A 19,727-nucleotide genomic window follows, 5' to 3' on the forward strand; every position below is an offset into this window, starting at 1 on the left:
TGAGTCCTAAGTTTTCAAACACCGATAAATAAAGTTGTGTTACATCGCTTGTCAAGACTCCCTGGAACTCCTTGATGACTATTGCTGGGTAACTGTTTTTGCAGGAATTTGGCAGGTATGGGAAAGTGTCATGAAAGTAAGCACTCGCAGCAAGTGAAGAAGCAACGAAGGAGGGGATGTAGGTTGGGGGTAGAAAGGGGGGAAGGGGTGGCAAGAGGCGTAGCCACACTTGGTATACATAATTAAGTTTAGTGTCTCAGTTATCGTGGAAGAGGTTGTCTCGGGAGAGAATCAAATTGACAAAGTTAGCGGGCGGGCTGATGCCATGCCAGATGTAATACACGGCCCGAATTTCAAAGACTTGGCTGCCTGCTCGAGGTATATGGCAAACATTTCCCAACTACCATGGGATGGCTGGAGATACGTCTCTCCCACACAATGCCTTGGTCTCATTCTTGACACCTCACAACACAGCTGTCAAGACGCCCGGGAACACGTTATGACACATAGCCTCATGTATATGCTGGTGTTGACCGACAGAAATTTCGGAAGTAGGGGTCACTGTTTTCAAAGAAAACATTACAGACTTAGAAAAATGAGAAAGGGAAAACTAACAGAACATTTCTGTAATACGTTTCAAGGGTAGCAACAAACCATCTTCATTATTGTCATCAGAATATTCTGTAATTTAATTACACTTCCAACTGTTGCAGGGGCAGTCTTAATACTGCTGAATGTGTCTCTGTATAAGGAACTATATTTTCTGTTGTATAAAAAAAGTTTTGCCGTAGCATTTATGATTAATGTTTTAATTAAAACAATAGATGATGGAAACTGTAACACTGTAACTCTAAGACCAACAGAACTGTTTAGTTTCCAATACAATAAATAATGCTTCTATCCAACTGCAGAATATACGATTGACTACTACACAGTTTTTTTTTAAGATTACCATCCATTTTAAACACTTTATTTAGATGATGCGAATGACCGATGATGGGTTATAATTTATGTATGCCGAAATTTGTTTCCTAGAATCATACGTACTTTATTTTTTTAGGGTAGCAATTATTTCGTTGAAAGGATTAAATTACTTGATACACTCAGCTTGTCTGTACTATGAAATACAATGCTACAAAAGAAATATTTTCGTTTGTAGGTTTTCGTCATATTATCAGTAGGAAATAAGAGACTTAAAAAAAGAATCAACTAACCTTTCGTTTAGTAAGAAACTATCCAATTATATTAGAAGTGTAAGATAGCCGGTTCGGAAACTGGGTTCTGTGTGAGGATTGAGGATGGGGTCAATGACCTATAATTCTGGCGTCACGGCGACCATTTTTGGTATCAATATTCCTCAAAACTGAATCAAAATTAATCAAAAATCCTAAAAATTTTCCAATTTCGCGGGAAAAATTCTCGTTATATTCCTGAAAAATTTGAAAATTAGGAATTGGAAAAATCTCAAAAGACTTTTGCCTTAGAAAGAATCCATATTCCTAATAGAGGCTTAAGCATCCATGTGTACAGCCTCCGATAAGCCTCTGACGTCATCTAAGATTATGACGTAACCGTTGCACTTTTCGTTACGGGGCACCATATTGAATTTTTTATTTATTATCCGATTTTAATAAAAAAGTTAAAATTAATAAAAAAAATTAATTAATCAATTTTAATAAAAATCTTCAAAAGACATCGTTTAACATATCGTTATGGCCGCCATCTTGGATTCTAGAAATGTTGCAACATTCGTTATGCCCTCCATCTTGGATGTGTATGAAGTTATTGTTACAAGTAGTATGTATTGGTTCCTCCGGGGACAGGCTTCAGGCTGTGGTGTCTGTGGTGTTTTCCGCCATATTGGATTGTGACGTCACGGCAGCCATCTTGGATGGTTGTGACCTTGACCTTTGACCTTGACCTTGACCCCGGCGGCCATTTTGGATCCGCCATCTTGGATCCGCCATTTTGGATGACGTCATTGTGTTCTCGAAAATTCCGGCATTGTGTTTTCCGCCATATTGGATGATGACGTCACCGTTGCATTTTCCGTTACGGTCGCCATCTTTAACTTTTTTATTTATTATCCGATTTTAACGAAATTTTTTTTAAAAAATATAAAAAAATTCAAATAATAAAATTTTAATAAAATACTTATAAAAATGATACTTTTACGACACGGAGGTCAGAGTCCTCGGTTCGAACCCGGTGGGTGCAAAAGAAATTAAAAATGGCGACCGATCCTTCCCCCTAGGTGGGTGCTAGCAGACTGACCCCCACCACTTATGTCAAAGTATATATATCTTCACCTAGTAAGACGTCATGACCGCCATCTTGAAAATCCGTAATTTTTATGTTAGAAAAACCGGAAAAATTTTAAAAATCATTAAAAAATTCAAATAATAAAAATTTAATAAAAAAATAAAAAACTAGAAATGTTCCCCATAGTGGCTTAAATTCCCCATGGTCAAGCCGCTCTAAGCCGCATGCTGTGGGGAGCTTCGATCGTGACCTTGACGGCCATATTGGATTCTAGATCATCGCCCATTTTGTTACGATCACCATCTTTAACTTTTTTATTTATTATCCGATTTTAATGAAATTTCTTTTTAAAATTCATAAAAAAATTAATGTATTTGAATTCTGTTTGATTATATCGATGTACGTCTTTGGTTCGATTCCCGACGAGAGTAAACGGTCGATCCTTCCTCCATGAAAGCTACCTAGACTGATCTACCACCACCAGTACCAAGGTATATATCATCAACTGGTATGACATCATGTCCGCCATCTTGTCTTCATCCGTTGGAGACCACCATATTGTTTTCGTCTGCTAGAGTGTGCCGATACCATGTAGTATAATTATCTGGTCACCATACTTTTGTCCTCAACTGTTGACATTGAACATTGACCTTGGCCTTTGACATTGACCTTGAACTTTGACCTTGACCTTGAAATTTGACCTTGACCTTGAAATTTGACCTTGACCTTGAACATTGACCTTGGCCTTGTACATTGCCCTTGGCCTTTGACTTTGACCTTGACATTTGACCTTGACCTAGAAATTTGACCGTGACCTTGAAATTTGACCTTGATCTTGAAATTTGACCTTGACCTTGAAATTTAACTTTGTCCTTGTCGACCATCATGGATACGACATTTTATGTTCAGTACATGCTACCAGGAGCGACCACATGCTGGAGTACACCATCTTGTGCATGTACTTGTATTATAGACTACATTTCCATCTGGTTAATTTTATTATAACCCGCTACAGTGCAGTAATCATTTATTATGGAGGTGCCCCCCGCCATCTTGAAATTCGGCCGCCATCTTGAAATCATGTAATAATGTAGCTAGAAAAGCGGGAAAAAATCCAAAATTCATCAAAAAAATCACTCATTAACTTACATATTGATTTGATCCGCTCCAGTCCTTGGTTCGATACCCGAACGATGCAATAATGTTTAATTTTAAAAAAATAATAATAATTTCAATAAACCATGTTCAACATTCTTAAAGAGACTTTAAATCCTCTACTACCATCATCCTATCCGACATCAAGACCATCATCTTGGAATTTTCGTAATATTAAACTAAAAATTCAGGAAAAAGTTAAAAATTCATTAAATAAATTTGCAAACAATATACTGATTAATTAGGTCGTCTAAGGTCCTTGGCACGATCCTGGACGAAGCTAAAATAAATTTAATTTAAATACCAGAAAAGCGTAAGGTTCGAGAAATAAAACACCACAAAGTCGTTTACAAACATAATATTTATAACACAATTTCTATCCTACTACAGAATCACTTGCGAAAGCCAGCAAACTTATAAACATTTAGCTTTGCATAGACGTGCAACGACTACTTCTTAGCTCCAAATGCTCCAGCAGCTCCAAATGCTCCAACAGCCTCCAAATGCTCCAACAGCCTCCAAATGGCTCCAACAGCCCCAAATGCTCCAACTACCTTTTCTTTCAACAGCTCCAATGATATTGGGCCACAATGCTACGAGTCTAAGAGACTACGAGGCTACAAGGCTACGAGTCTGAAAGGATCTAGCTGGTTCCGAGTTAAACATGGCTGAGAGACTGCATGACTAAAAGACCGCATGGCTACGAAACTACATGTCTATGAAGCTACATGGATAGAAGTCTACTCGGCTCCAACACGCAATGTACACACAGTACACACAGGAAAACGTAATGTACACACAGGAAAACGGAATTTACACACAGGAAAACGAAAAGTACACACAGGAAAACGAAATGTACAAACAGGAAAACGAAATGTACAAACAGGAAAACGAAATGTACAAACAGGAAAACGAAATGTACACACAGGAAAACGAAATGTACAAACAGGAAAACGAAATGTACAAACAGGAAAACGAAATGTACAAACAGGAAAACGAAATGTACAAACAGGAAAACGAAATGTACAAACAGGAAAACGAAATGTACAAACAGGAAAACGAAATGTACAAACAGGAAAACGAAATGTACAAACAGGAAAACGGAACGTACACACAGGAAATCGGAACGTACACACAGTACACACAGGAAACGGAATGATCACACATACAGTAGCGGAAACACAGGCTTATTTGGAAATCAGGATACAAGAAATAAATCATACTTTTTTAAAATATAGATAATTCATTTTATTTTTCATTAGTACACACATGACAGTTAATCAAATGATTATTGTATGTAGCCAGCGTTCCGAAGTTCTTACAGTATGGACGATACTTCCACGATATGCGAGTAGTTTCCTCTACGAACAGATGCCACCATCAGTCTTAGCCGGTCAACCAATATTCTTGGATCTTTCCATGATGTGGAATCAATCTCTTCTGCCACCATCTTCATTGCTTGTTTATTATAAATATTATGATCTCTGGTGTCTTCCGTTTTAACACCATCCTCAGGGTTACTGTCATCATCTAGCCAGCGATCATCACAAGTTTGATCAGATTTATCTATTATAACACGGCGTTTCCATCGTTTCGGTCTCAGTACACCATCACAGTCTTCGATCTTGTCAGCTTTAGGTTCTGCATCACAGTCTATGCCTTTGTAAACAGCCTCAGAGTCACTGTAGCAATCACCGTAGAAGACAACGTCTTCACCCAGATTACTGCAAGAACTCAATATCGTTGATGTCGAAGTGTCTTCATCGCCTGTATGCTTCCTTTTCAGGAGTCCACCATTTATACAAAGTATGGAGGATCTGCTAAATATAGGCTTGAATGTATTCTCACTTTTCACAGTGTTGATACCTTCATTAGTTTCAGTCTTCCCGATACCATCAACATCCTTCAATATTTGTTTCTCGTCACGATCGGCGTGCTAAGGCTTCCATCTTTTCTATATTAATAAAACTATTTGTCTTAAAATCTCCGCGTCTGTGTCACTATCACAGATGTAAATCATCATCATAGCTGTCATCAATATTGTCATGAGCTGCATCAATATAACTCATTTTATGATATCGTTTCCACATTTCAGTTGTCAGTGATTTACCACAATCTATGATCTTGTGAGCTCCATTCTCATTTTCTGTAAAAGCCTATGAGTCCAGTTTTATTATTTAATCCTTCAACCCATCATCACAAACTCAATTAAATAAATGTAGTATATAGAAAAAAAATCATCAAAGTTCCTTTCATTTAATCTTGGAAACCGTATCATCCTTTCCACCTATAGTAGGTATAGTTTCTTGAGCCCAAGAGTCTTTCATTATATATATATACCATGCAGTGTTCTTCAAGAGATGTAGTATACCACCATTTCTACATACAAATTCATTCTATCATTAATTTGTTTACACATTAGAAAAACCTTCATGTTAATTTTTACATGTTTTATTAAATTATCACTTCGACTAAAATAATTACCACACATAGTAATTTCTACAAAGGACACTTTGTCCAAGACATTTTAACCATAATCTGTCTGAAAACAACCATGTCCCATCTATATCACAAAGTAAACGAGGGTTAGTGGAGATAGGTCAAACAAGTGCTAGTCACTCATAGGGTAAGAACCATGTGTTCGATACCTATCTCAGTCAATGTAGCATCTATGTATTTTTATTACCTCATGTAGAAAAATATGTTCCAATGCATACGAATTTAAACTTATTCACGTACGACTAGTCAAAAGTACATAAATTCAAGCACGCCAATCGCAAAAAAAAAATTCTCAAGGATAGAGGCAGAGACTTCTCGATCGAGACACGCCTACCATCACCTGCAAATGAACATTGACCCCTCACGCAGGAGTTGCAAGTTTGCAGAATGCTGCGACACTCATATGTTTTGCTCAAGACATGCATACATCACATCACTAGCCTTCCAACTCAGTACACGTAAAACTCCAGTGAAATCATAATCCAGCATACGTAAAGTACTTGCTGGAACCACTTCAAAGTATACATCACCGAACCAGAGCAGAAAATCAGCCTACGAATGTATATCTTGCTACCTACAAAAATAAATGTGTAGCACATATACGAGAGGAGTCGAACTTTACATACCATACTCAATACTCTGATAATTATAAGCGTCAAAATATTTTTTTAATCAAGACCTTAGCCAGTATACATTTTTTTTTTTCATGTTGTAAAAATTCATGTTAGTAATCAGCAACGAAGGAGTGAGTAACTTGGACGAAGAACCGCTTACCAAGTATCCAGAATCTTACAGATACAGCCCATCCAGTGCACCAGCTTACTCCGAAGTCTGGTCAATTGATTAACATTCATTAATTTTTTAATATCACCACCATAGTATACACCAATATATGACAGGTTACGATTTAAGACCATAAATTGCCCACAAGTCTGTTAGTTTTATTTCGGGAAGTAATAAATTATTTCTCAAAAATAATAAATCAAGTTCCTAGTCAGATTTGCTCTAATGTTGCGGTATTACCTGTACCAGCACTTTACCAAAACATCTCCCATAAAAAAAAAATCTTAAGAATGCAGATGACATACTCAGACAAAAATAATTTTAGGAAAAAAATAACAGTCTTCATCATTATTGGTAAAACAAAATAATACACACAAACAAGACAAAACGGACATTACAAACCCGACCTAAATTACGTGTCACATGTAGTTTATTACATTAAGATGAGTGAAGTAGGTTAGGGAAAAATAAATAAAAAATTCTTTAATTCTATAATTTATTTAAAATTGTACATTTATACACAATAAAATCTGACACTGTATATATTTTTTACATTTCTCAGTCCATGCGACATTCAATTTTATTAAAATAAATTATTATAGTTCGTATTAAGAGTGAAAAAATACAAATAATTAATACAGATCACGATACATCAGTTCAGGAGTGTAACACCTTAGAGGACCAGAAATTATGCAAGAAACCCGTCTTTACAAAATTTATAATGTTTTTTCAAGTAATATTTTCGTGTAACCTGTATACCGCACTTCTCACACTAAAATTTTTACACGATCAAGATTTCTTCTGCAGCCATGCTTTTAATGGATGCGTGTACTTCGTAGTCGTTCAAATCGTTTACCACAGTAGCAGCACTGATACAGATATTCATCACAAGTACCATCGCTTCCCCGCTTTACAACCTGCAAATGAACTTTGCTTTTACAATGCCTAATCAAATTACTTTTTTTTGTGAAATGTACACCACACGGGTCACACGGAAATGTCACACAATTAGCGTTTCCTCTACAGACATGATTTTCATGTCTTCTTGCATGTTGACGGTATTTAAAACTTTTGCCACAGTACGTACACATATGTCTCGTCGTTAGACCTTGAGTCACCGACGGCTCGGAAAGTATCTTACCCTCAATGTGCACTGCTGTTGTAGGCGACGAAGTCCCGTATGTTGCATGAGCTGGAGATTTCCCAGTCGACATTGACAGATCATCTGTACTGGATGCCAAAGAATCTGATGTATACACGACTGATGCAGAAGCTGGGAATTGCTCACAAAATGTTGTATTTACCAAATGCGATGTAGTTACAGGTATCGGAGTCTCCTTTGCGTTCGATAATGCACACATTGAAGTCTCTTGGAGTGAAGAGACAGTAGATACAGCCATCGTCGGGATCTCTGGAGATGGTAGCCTCGTTACCATCGGAATCTCTGGAGCTGCCCTCATCGTTGTCATCGAGATCTGCTTCGTCATCATCACCTCCGTCGTCAGGGACCCCGGTGAAGACGCGAGACCCTCCGTCAAGATCTATGCAGTCGTTGACCCCGCCACCATTGGGATTTGTACCGATGTCGACGTTGCTACCATTGAGTTCGGATACACATCAATATTCATATACAAGACTTATATGCAGACGAGCCAATCCATCAGATCTGCACTGCACCACTACAAGAGGTAGACTGAAAGACCTGCTGTCTAAGTCTCGCTTAAATAACCATGTTCGCTTGTATAATACGCAAGTAAATACATCATCCATTGTTATTACTTAAAAAAAATTAGGAATTTAAAAGAGTACAAGTTTAAATTATATATTCAAACAACTAATCACACATCCTACATACACGGTTAATTTAGACTTAATAGAGGAGCAAGAGTCTGTAATCAATGGAACTTTCACAACCCAAACAAAATTTAAAGTAGGTACCCAAATTTAAATATTATGTAGAGCTACACATAACATCCAACTGACTCCAAATGACTACAACACATGACTAAAATAATTTATACGATACCAGGCTAGGTCCAAAGTCAATTTTTTTTGTACCTCTCATCTACAGTTCAGAGGACCTTCAGTGTTGATATAGCTACAGACAAGACATGTCCAGTACCATACATCTTCAAAGCCTTCAAAGTCGATCCTTGTTAAGCCTAACGACAAAAGTCTCCGAAACAAGAGACCTACTCTACAAGTTTACTAGACATTTTAAGCTTGTCATAGCACACATCGATAAAAATCTTCGTAAATAACTCAAAATATTATCAGACCACTAGCATTCGATTTATGCACATACAGTACTTCACCAACATATTCGTCAACACATGACCATTCTACATTAAGCTCCCCACTTACTTCCATCAGCCTACTAGGCTCCACGCAGCACACATAAACTAAAAGAAGTCAAATAACATCCTATTATTTATTTACATTCGAATATTTAACAGCATGCCGACTGCTAATTAAATAAGCCTGACAGTGAACATGTTAGCAAAGTTTACTTTTATATAGGACCAGGAATCCATTGAACCTTCAGAACCTAGCTACACATACACAGTGCTGGATGCAAGGAATTCTACACTTATTTGTCATCACTGACACTCATATTACATCATAGGCACTTGAGTCAACACTCATTTTCCATCATTAACATTCACACAAATGCAAATTAACCACCATCGACACTCAATTCAACACTCACTTACCATAATCTAAACTCAATTCGGCACTCATTTTCCATCATCGACACTCAATTCAACACTCACTTTCCATAATCTAAACTCAATTCGGCACTCATTTTCCATAGTCGACACTCAATTCAACACTCATTTTCCATCATCGAAACTCAATTCGACACTCATTTTCCATCATCGTCACTCAATTCCTCACTCATTTTCCATCATCGACACTCAATTCAACACTCATTTTCCATCAACTACATTCAATTCGACACTCATTTTCCATCATAGACACTCAATTCGACACTCATTTTCCATAATCGACACTCAATTTCCATAATCGACACTCAATTCGACACTCAATTTCCATCATCGACACTCAATTCGACACTCATTTTCCATCGATAACACTCAATTCAACACTCATTTTCCGTCATCGATACTTAATTCTACATACTCCTTCCTTCTTCGACACTCATTTTCCATCATCTACATACAGTAAAATGGAAACTTTCCACACACACACACAGAGATATATATTAATATATTCATACTCAACTCAATTCTTTAAAGTAGCAAACACATGAACTTTATTAGGGCATGAATAACGACACATTTTAATAACAATTTTTAAAATTATATTTATATCAAAAAATACAAAAGTATAAAAATCCGTCAGTCAATAAACATTACTAACTTATTATATATACCCTGAAATTCTAAGTTCATCAAGAATAGCCCACGTTTCTTTGATAACTGATAAAATTTCGTCATCTTGCGAAACAAGTAAAAGTCGCAACCTGTTCACCAACACGTTCGGGTCTTTCCACGATATATAATCAATTTCACTTGATCACACCATCTTCTTCGATTCTTTGCTGAACATATTCTGAAAATCGTTGTAATAATGATTATGATAATTTGTATCATCATCATCGCTGCTGTCCACATCTTTATCAAACACACTGACATATTCATCTTGCATATCCCAATATTTCGAATTTTCTGACATTGGAGTACCGTCATTGGCATCAAGCTTACTTGCTAATTTTCCAAAAAAATATTCCAAAGTCCGTAGAAGTCTACTATAAGACGTCTTGTCACTTTTTCTGGAGATGTTACTTCCATTATCTTCTACCTTACTTATATCCCCAACACCATTTAAGCTATATCCTTTCTCAAGACCTGGAGAGATTTTAACACAATCGCTTTTAAGACTAGGTCGATCAATTTCATTGTAAGACATACTGTCCCCGAGCATATCATCTCCATCTATGTACTTTATCTCCTGAACGAGCTTGGCTATACAAGTTTTATAGTGTCTTTTTAAATTCTCTCTTCGTGTCATCCGCCTACCACACTTGCCACAACTTAGTATTTGAAGGAATGGACTTTTAACGCAATCGTTCTTTTCATGTCTACATGTCCTTCAGATCGAGATCGATATTTGAGTATCGTACCTTCACTAGACTGTACGTACTTCATAATGGTTGAATAGCCACTAAAAGTATTATTTAGGTACTTCGTATTTTTATGTATGAACATTCATCAATTATTTACGAAAAAAGATTTTTTTTTCTCATTTTGACTAAAAAACTCATGTTCCACGTAGTTTTACTACCCACCTTCATATTTCCTCATATGTTATGTTGTAAAAGCAGCCAAAGTTGGTTGTAGGTTACGGAATGCTCACTCACGATCTGTTGAAAAAGGTGTGCTTCCCTAGATCTCAAGAGGAAGAACATTGACCTTATTTAAAAATTAGTGAATAATATCATGGCCTACCAAGAATTACAAGATAATCTATTCACATATTAGCAACCATCATGTATCAGTTGTCTGTATATGCAGTCTCAGTTGTCTGTATAAGTAGACAATGTTTTGTGTGGGATGCGGGATGCTCCCTAACGATCGCAACAGAAGGAGGGCTTCGCTAGAACTCAAGGGGAAGGGAAATCTTCGTGTGTGATAGCTTTTCCCATTTGTTTCAAGACATAGTAATCGTCTGATTAATTAACTTTGGTTTTTGTGTGATTTCCACCTGTTAAAATTCTTTTTTAAGTGTTGATTTGATAATATGACTTCGGAAATTTATACGAAACTCTGAATAAAATTACCTGTCTTAGACAACAAGGACAATACAGTTTGTCTTTCATGTTAATGCTTCTCAGCTGTCTCAAAGCATATTATTTGTCTGAGTAAAGTTATTATTTTTTAAATCCACCTTGATAAAAATATTGTAAGTGCTGATTTATTGACAGAATTTCACTGATTAAATGTAACTCTGAATAGAAATGACATGACTCAGTAAGTAAAAAATTCTTCATGCAGAGATAGATCTCTCACAAATAATCTGAAGCACTCGGTGAAAACCATCAGATGTCTAGTTAGGTATAATCAGAAACACTTGGAGAAAGCCATCAATATAATAACAAGAATAATCTGAAGCACTCGGAGAAATACATCAGATGTCTAGTTAGGTATAATCAGAAGCACTCGGAGAAAACCATCATAATATTGTCAAGAATAATCAGGAACACACGGAGAAAACCACCATAATATTAACAAGAATAATCAGGAGCACATGGAGAAAACCACCATAATATTAACAATAATCGGAAGCACACGGAGAAAACCACCATAATATTGACAAGAATAATCGGAAGCACACAGAGAAAACCACCACAAGTTTTCTTTGATATCATAAAAATACAGAAAGAAAATATTTAAAAATAAAAATAAATTAATAAAAAATTTTAAATGACAAAAAAAAATTAAAAAATAAATAAAATTCTGGCTTGTACTAGAACTATATCTTTACTCAACAATCAGAAGTTCACAAGCTAGCAGAATCTGTTTATTTTTTTTTTATTTTTTTTTGTCATTTAAAATTTTTTATTAATTTATTTTTATTTTTAAATATTTTCTTTCTGTATTTTTATGATATCAAAGAAAACTTGTGGTGGTTTTCTCTGTGTGCTTCCGATTATTCTTGTCAATATTATGGTGGTTTTCTCCGTGTGCTTCCGATTATTGTTAATATTATGGTGGTTTTCTCCATGTGCTCCTGATTATTCTTGTTAATATTATGGTGGTTTTCTCCGTGTGTTCCTGATTATTCTTGACAATATTATGATGGTTTTCTCCGAGTGCTTCTGATTATACCTAACTAGACATCTGATGTATTTCTCCGAGTGCTTCAGATTATTCTTGTTATTATATTGATGGCTTTCTCCAAGTGTTTCTGATTATACCTAACTAGACATCTGATGGTTTTCACCGAGTGCTTCAGATTATTTGTGAGAGATCTATCTCTGCATGAAGAATTTTTTACTTACTGAGTCATGTCATTTCTATTCAGAGTTACATTTAATCAGTGAAATTCTGTCAATAAATCAGCACTTACAATATTTTTATCAAGGTGGATTTAAAAAATAATAACTTTACTCAGACAAATAATATGCTTTGAGACAGCTGAGAAGCATTAACATGAAAGACAAACTGTATTGTCCTTGTTGTCTAAGACAGGTAATTTTATTCAGAGTTTCGTATAAATTTCCGAAGTCATATTATCAAATCAACACTTAAAAAAGAATTTTAACAGGTGGAAATCACACAAAAACCAAAGTTAATTAATCAGACGATTACTATGTCTTGAAACAAATGGGAAAAGCTATCACACACGAAGATTTCCCTTCCCCTTGAGTTCTAGCGAAGCCCTCCTTCTGTTGCGATCGTTAGGGAGCATCCCGCATCCCACACAAAACATTGTCTACTTATACAGACAACTGAGACTGCATATACAGACAACTGATACATGATGGTTGCTAATATGTGAATAGATTATCTTGTGATTCTTGGTAGGCCATGATATTATTCACTAATTTTTAAATAAGGTCAATGTTCTTCCTCTTGAGATCTAGGGAAGCACACCTTTTTCAACAGATCGTGAGTGAGCATTCCGTAACCTACAACCAACTTTGGCTGCTTTTACAACATAACATATGAGGAAATATGAAGGTGGGTAGTAAAACTACGTGGAACATGAGTTTTTTAGTCAAAATGAGAAAAAAAAATCTTTTTTCGTAAATAATTGATGAATGTTCATACATAAAAATACGAAGTACCTAAATAATACTTTTAGTGGCTATTCAACCATTATGAAGTACGTACAGTCTAGTGAAGGTACGATACTCAAATATCGATCTCGATCTGAAGGACATGTAGACATGAAAAGAACGATTGCGTTAAAAGTCCATTCCTTCAAATACTAAGTTGTGGCAAGTGTGGTAGGCGGATGACACGAAGAGAGAATTTAAAAAGACACTATAAAACTTGTATAGCCAAGCTCGTTCAGGAGATAAAGTACATAGATGGAGATGATATGCTCGGGGACAGTATGTCTTACAATGAAATTGATCGACCTAGTCTTAAAAGCGATTGTGTTAAAATCTCTCCAGGTCTTGAGAAAGGATATAGTTTAAATGGTGTTGGGGATATAAGTAAGGTAGAAGATAATGGAAGTAACATCTCCAGAAAAAGTGACAAGACGTCTTATAGTAGACTTCTGCGGACTTTGGAATATTTTTTTGGAAAATTAGCAAGTAAGCTTGATGCCAATGACGGTACTCCAATGTCAGAAAATTCGAAATATTGGGATATGCAAGATGAATATGTCAGTGTGTTTGATAAAGATGTGGACAGCAGCGATGATGATGATACAAATTATCATAATCATTATTACAACGATTTTCAGAATATGTTCAGCAAAGAATCGAAGAAGATGGTGTGATCAAGTGAAATTGATTATATATCGTGGAAAGACCCGAACGTGTTGGTGAACAGGTTGCGACTTTTACTTGTTTCGCAAGATGACGAAATTTTATCAGTTATCAAAGAAACGTGGGCTATTCTTGATGAACTTAGAATTTCAGGGTATATATAATAAGTTAGTAATGTTTATTGACTGACGGATTTTTATACTTTTGTATTTTTTGATATAAATATAATTTTAAAAATTGTTATTAAAATGTGTCGTTATTCATGCCCTAATAAAGTTCATGTGTTTGCTACTTTAAAGAATTGAGTTGAGTATGAATATATTAATATATATCTCTGTGTGTGTGTGTGGAAAGTTTCCATTTTACTGTATGTAGATGATGGAAAATGAGTGTCGAAGAAGGAAGGAGTATGTAGAATTAAGTATCGATGACGGAAAATGAGTGTTGAATTGAGTGTTATCGATGGAAAATGAGTGTCGAATTGAGTGTCGATGATGGAAATTGAGTGTCGAATTGAGTGTCGATTATGGAAATTGAGTGTCGATTATGGAAAATGAGTGTCGAATTGAGTGTCTATGATGGAAAATGAGTGTCGAATTGAATGTAGTTGATGGAAAATGAGTGTTGAATTGAGTGTCGATGATGGAAAATGAGTGAGGAATTGAGTGACGATGATGGAAAATGAGTGTCGAATTGAGTTTCGATGATGGAAAATGAGTGTTGAATTGAGTGTCGACTATGGAAAATGAGTGCCGAATTGAGTTTAGATTATGGAAAGTGAGTGTTGAATTGAGAGTCGATGATGGAAAATGAGTGCCGAATTGAGTTTAGATTATGGTAAGTGAGTGTTGAATTGAGTGTCGATGGTGGTTAATTTGCATTTGTGTGAATGTTAATGATGGAAAATGAGTGTTGACTCAAGTGCCTATGATGTAATATGAGTGTCAGTGATGACAAATAAGTGTAGAATTCCTTGCATCCAGCACTGTGTATGTGTAGCTAGGTTCTGAAGGTTCAATGGATTCCTGGTCCTATATAAAAGTAAACTTTGCTAACATGTTCACTGTCAGGCTTATTTAATTAGCAGTCGGCATGCTGTTAAATATTCGAATGTAAATAAATAATAGGATGTTATTTGACTTCTTTTAGTTTATGTGTGCTGCGTGGAGCCTAGTAGGCTGATGGAAGTAAGTGGGGAGCTTAATGTAGAATGGTCATGTGTTGACGAATATGTTGGTGAAGTACTGTATGTGCATAAATCGAATGCTAGTGGTCTGATAATATTTTGAGTTATTTACGAAGATTTTTATCGATGTGTGCTATGACAAGCTTAAAATGTCTAGTAAACTTGTAGAGTAGGTCTCTTGTTTCGGAGACTTTTGTCGTTAGGCTTAACAAGGATCGACTTTGAAGGCTTTGAAGATGTATGGTACTGGACATGTCTTGTCTGTAGCTATATCAACACTGAAGGTACTCTGAACTGTAGATGAGAGGTACAAAAAAAATTGACTTTGGACCTAGCCTGGTATCGTATAAATTATTTTAGTCATGTGTTGTAGTCATTTGGAGTCAGTTGGATGTTATGTGTAGCTCTACATAATATTTAAATTTGGGTACCTACTTTAAATTTTGTTTGGGTTGTGAAAGTTCCATTGATTACAGACTCTTGCTCCTCTATTAAGTCTAAATTAACCGTGTATGTAGGATGTGTGATTAGTTGTTTGAATATATAATTTAAACTTGTACTCTTTTAAATTCCTAATTTTTTTTAAGTAATAACAATGGATGATGTATTTACTTGCGTATTATACAAGCGAACATGGTTATTTAAGCGAGACTTAGACAGCAGGTCTTTCAGTCTACCTCTTGTAGTGGTGCAGTGCAGATCTGATGGATTGGCTCGTCTGCATATAAGTCTTGTATATGAATATTGATGTGTATCCGAACTCAATGGTAGCAACGTCGACATCGGTACAAATCCCAATGGTGGCGGGGTCAACGACTGCATAGATCTTGACGGAGGGTCTCGCGTCTTCACCGGGGTCCCTGACGACGGAGGTGATGATGACGAAGCAGATCTCGATGACAACGATGAGGGCAGCTCCAGAGATTCCGATGGTAACGAGGCTACCATCTCCAGAGATCCCGACGATGGCTGTATCTACTGTCTCTTCACTCCAAGAGACTTCAATGTGTGCATTATCGAACGCAAAGGAGACTCCGATACCTGTAACTACATCGCATTTGGTAAATACAACATTTTGTGAGCAATTCCCAGCTTCTGCATCAGTCGTGTATACATCAGATTCTTTGGCATCCAGTACAGATGATCTGTCAATGTCGACTGGGAAATCTCCAGCTCATGCAACATACGGGACTTCGTCGCCTACAACAGCAGTGCACATTGAGGGTAAGATACTTTCCGAGCCGTCGGTGACTCAAGGTCTAACGACGAGACATATGTGTACGTACTGTGGCAAAAGTTTTAAATACCGTCAACATGCAAGAAGACATGAAAATCATGTCTGTAGAAGAAACGCTAATTGTGTGACATTTCCGTGTGACCCGTGTGGTGTACATTTCACAAAAAAAAAGTAATTTGATTAGGCATTGTAAAAGCAAAGTTCATTTGCAGGTTGTAAAGCGGGGAAGCGATGGTACTTGTGATGAATATCTGTATCAGTGCTGCTACTGTGGTAAACGATTTGAACGACTACGAAGTACACGCATCCATTAAAAGCATGGCTGCAGAAGAAATCTTGATCGTGTAAAAATTTTAGTGTGAGAAGTGCGGTATACAGGTTACACGAAAATATTACTTGAAAAAACATTATAAATTTTGTAAAGACGGGTTTCTTGCATAATTTCTGGTCCTCTAAGGTGTTACACTCCTGAACTGATGTATCGTGATCTGTATTAATTATTTGTATTTTTTCACTCTTAATACGAACTATAATAATTTATTTTAATAAAATTGAATGTCGCATGGACTGAGAAATGTAAAAAATATATACAGTGTCAGATTTTATTGTGTATAAATGTACAATTTTAAATAAATTATAGAATTAAAGAATTTTTTATTTATTTTTCCCTAACCTACTTCACTCATCTTAATGTAATAAACTACATGTGACACGTAATTTAGGTCGGGTTTGTAATGTCCGTTTTGTCTTGTTTGTGTGTATTATTTTGTTTTACCAATAATGATGAAGACTGTTATTTTTTTCCTAAAATTATTTTTGTCTGAGTATGTCATCTGCATTCTTAAGATTTTTTTTTTATGGGAGATGTTTTGGTAAAGTGCTGGTACAGGTAATACCGCAACATTAGAGCAAATCTGACTAGGAACTTGATTTATTATTTTTGAGAAATAATTTATTACTTCCCGAAATAAAACTAACAGACTTGTGGGCAATTTATGGTCTTAAATCGTAACCTGTCATATATTGGTGTATACTATGGTGGTGATATTAAAAAATTAATGAATGTTAATCAATTGACCAGACTTCGGAGTAAGCTGGTGCACTGGATGGGCTGTATCTGTAAGATTCTGGATACTTGGTAAGCGGTTCTTCGTCCAAGTTACTCACTCCTTCGTTGCTGATTACTAACATGAATTTTTACAACATGAAAAAAAAAATGTATACTGGCTAAGGTCTTGATTAAAAAAATATTTTGACGCTTATAATTATCAGAGTATTGAGTATGGTATGTAAAGTTCGACTCCTCTCGTATATGTGCTACACATTTATTTTTGTAGGTAGCAAGATATACATTCGTAGGCTGATTTTCTGCTCTGGTTCGGTGATGTATACTTTGAAGTGGTTCCAGCAAGTACTTTACGTATGCTGGATTATGATTTCACTGGAGTTTTACGTGTACTGAGTTGGAAGGCTAGTGATGTGATGTATGCATGTCTTGAGCAAAACATATGAGTGTCGCAGCATTCTGCAAACTTGCAACTCCTGCGTGAGGGGTCAATGTTCATTTGCAGGTGATGGTAGGCGTGTCTCGATCGAGAAGTCTCTGCCTCTATCCTTGAGAATTTTTTTTTTGCGATTGGCGTGCTTGAATTTATGTACTTTTGACTAGTCGTACGTGAATAAGTTTAAATTCGTATGCATTGGAACATATTTTTCTACATGAGGTAATAAAAATACATAGATGCTACATTGACTGAGATAGGTATCGAACACATGGTTCTTACCCTATGAGTGACTAGCACTTGTTTGACCTATCTCCACTAACCCTCGTTTACTTTGTGATATAGATGGGACATGGTTGTTTTCAGACAGATTATGGTTAAAATGTCTTGGACAAAGTGTCCTTTGTAGAAATTACTATGTGTGGTAATTATTTTAGTCGAAGTGATAATTTAATAAAACATGTAAAAATTAACATGAAGGTTTTTCTAATGTGTAAACAAATTAATGATAGAATGAATTTGTATGTAGAAATGGTGGTATACTACATCTCTTGAAGAACACTGCATGGTATATATATATAATGAAAGACTCTTGGGCTCAAGAAACTATACCTACTATAGGTGGAAAGGATGATACGGTTTCCAAGATTAAATGAAAGGAACTTTGATGATTTTTTTTCTATATACTACATTTATTTAATTGAGTTTGTGATGATGGGTTGAAGGATTAAATAATAAAACTGGACTCATAGGCTTTTACAGAAAATGAGAATGGAGCTCACAAGATCATAGATTGTGGTAAATCACTGACAACTGAAATGTGGAAACGATATCATAAAATGAGTTATATTGATGCAGCTCATGACAATATTGATGACAGCTATGATGATGATTTACATCTGTGATAGTGACACAGACGCGGAGATTTTAAGACAAATAGTTTTATTAATATAGAAAAGATGGAAGCCTTAGCACGCCGATCGTGACGAGAAACAAATATTGAAGGATGTTGATGGTATCGGGAAGACTGAAACTAATGAAGGTATCAACACTGTGAAAAGTGAGAATACATTCAAGCCTATATTTAGCAGATCCTCCATACTTTGTATAAATGGTGGACTCCTGAAAAGGAAGCATACAGGCGATGAAGACACTTCGACATCAACGATATTGAGTTCTTGCAGTAATCTGGGTGAAGACGTTGTCTTCTACGGTGATTGCTACAGTGACTCTGAGGCTGTTTACAAAGGCATAGACTGTGATGCAGAACCTAAAGCTGACAAGATCGAAGACTGTGATGGTGTACTGAGACCGAAACGATGGAAACGCCGTGTTATAATAGATAAATCTGATCAAACTTGTGATGATCGCTGGCTAGATGATGACAGTAACCCTGAGGATGGTGTTAAAACGGAAGACACCAGAGATCATAATATTTATAATAAACAAGCAATGAAGATGGTGGCAGAAGAGATTGATTCCACATCATGGAAAGATCCAAGAATATTGGTTGACCGGCTAAGACTGATGGTGGCATCTGTTCGTAGAGGAAACTACTCGCATATCGTGGAAGTATCGTCCATACTGTAAGAACTTCGGAACGCTGGCTACATACAATAATCATTTGATTAACTG

This window comes from Bacillus rossius, chromosome 2 (assembly GCF_032445375.1).
Source record: "Bacillus rossius redtenbacheri isolate Brsri chromosome 2, Brsri_v3, whole genome shotgun sequence".
NCBI lineage: Eukaryota > Metazoa > Arthropoda > Insecta > Phasmatodea > Bacillidae > Bacillus > Bacillus rossius.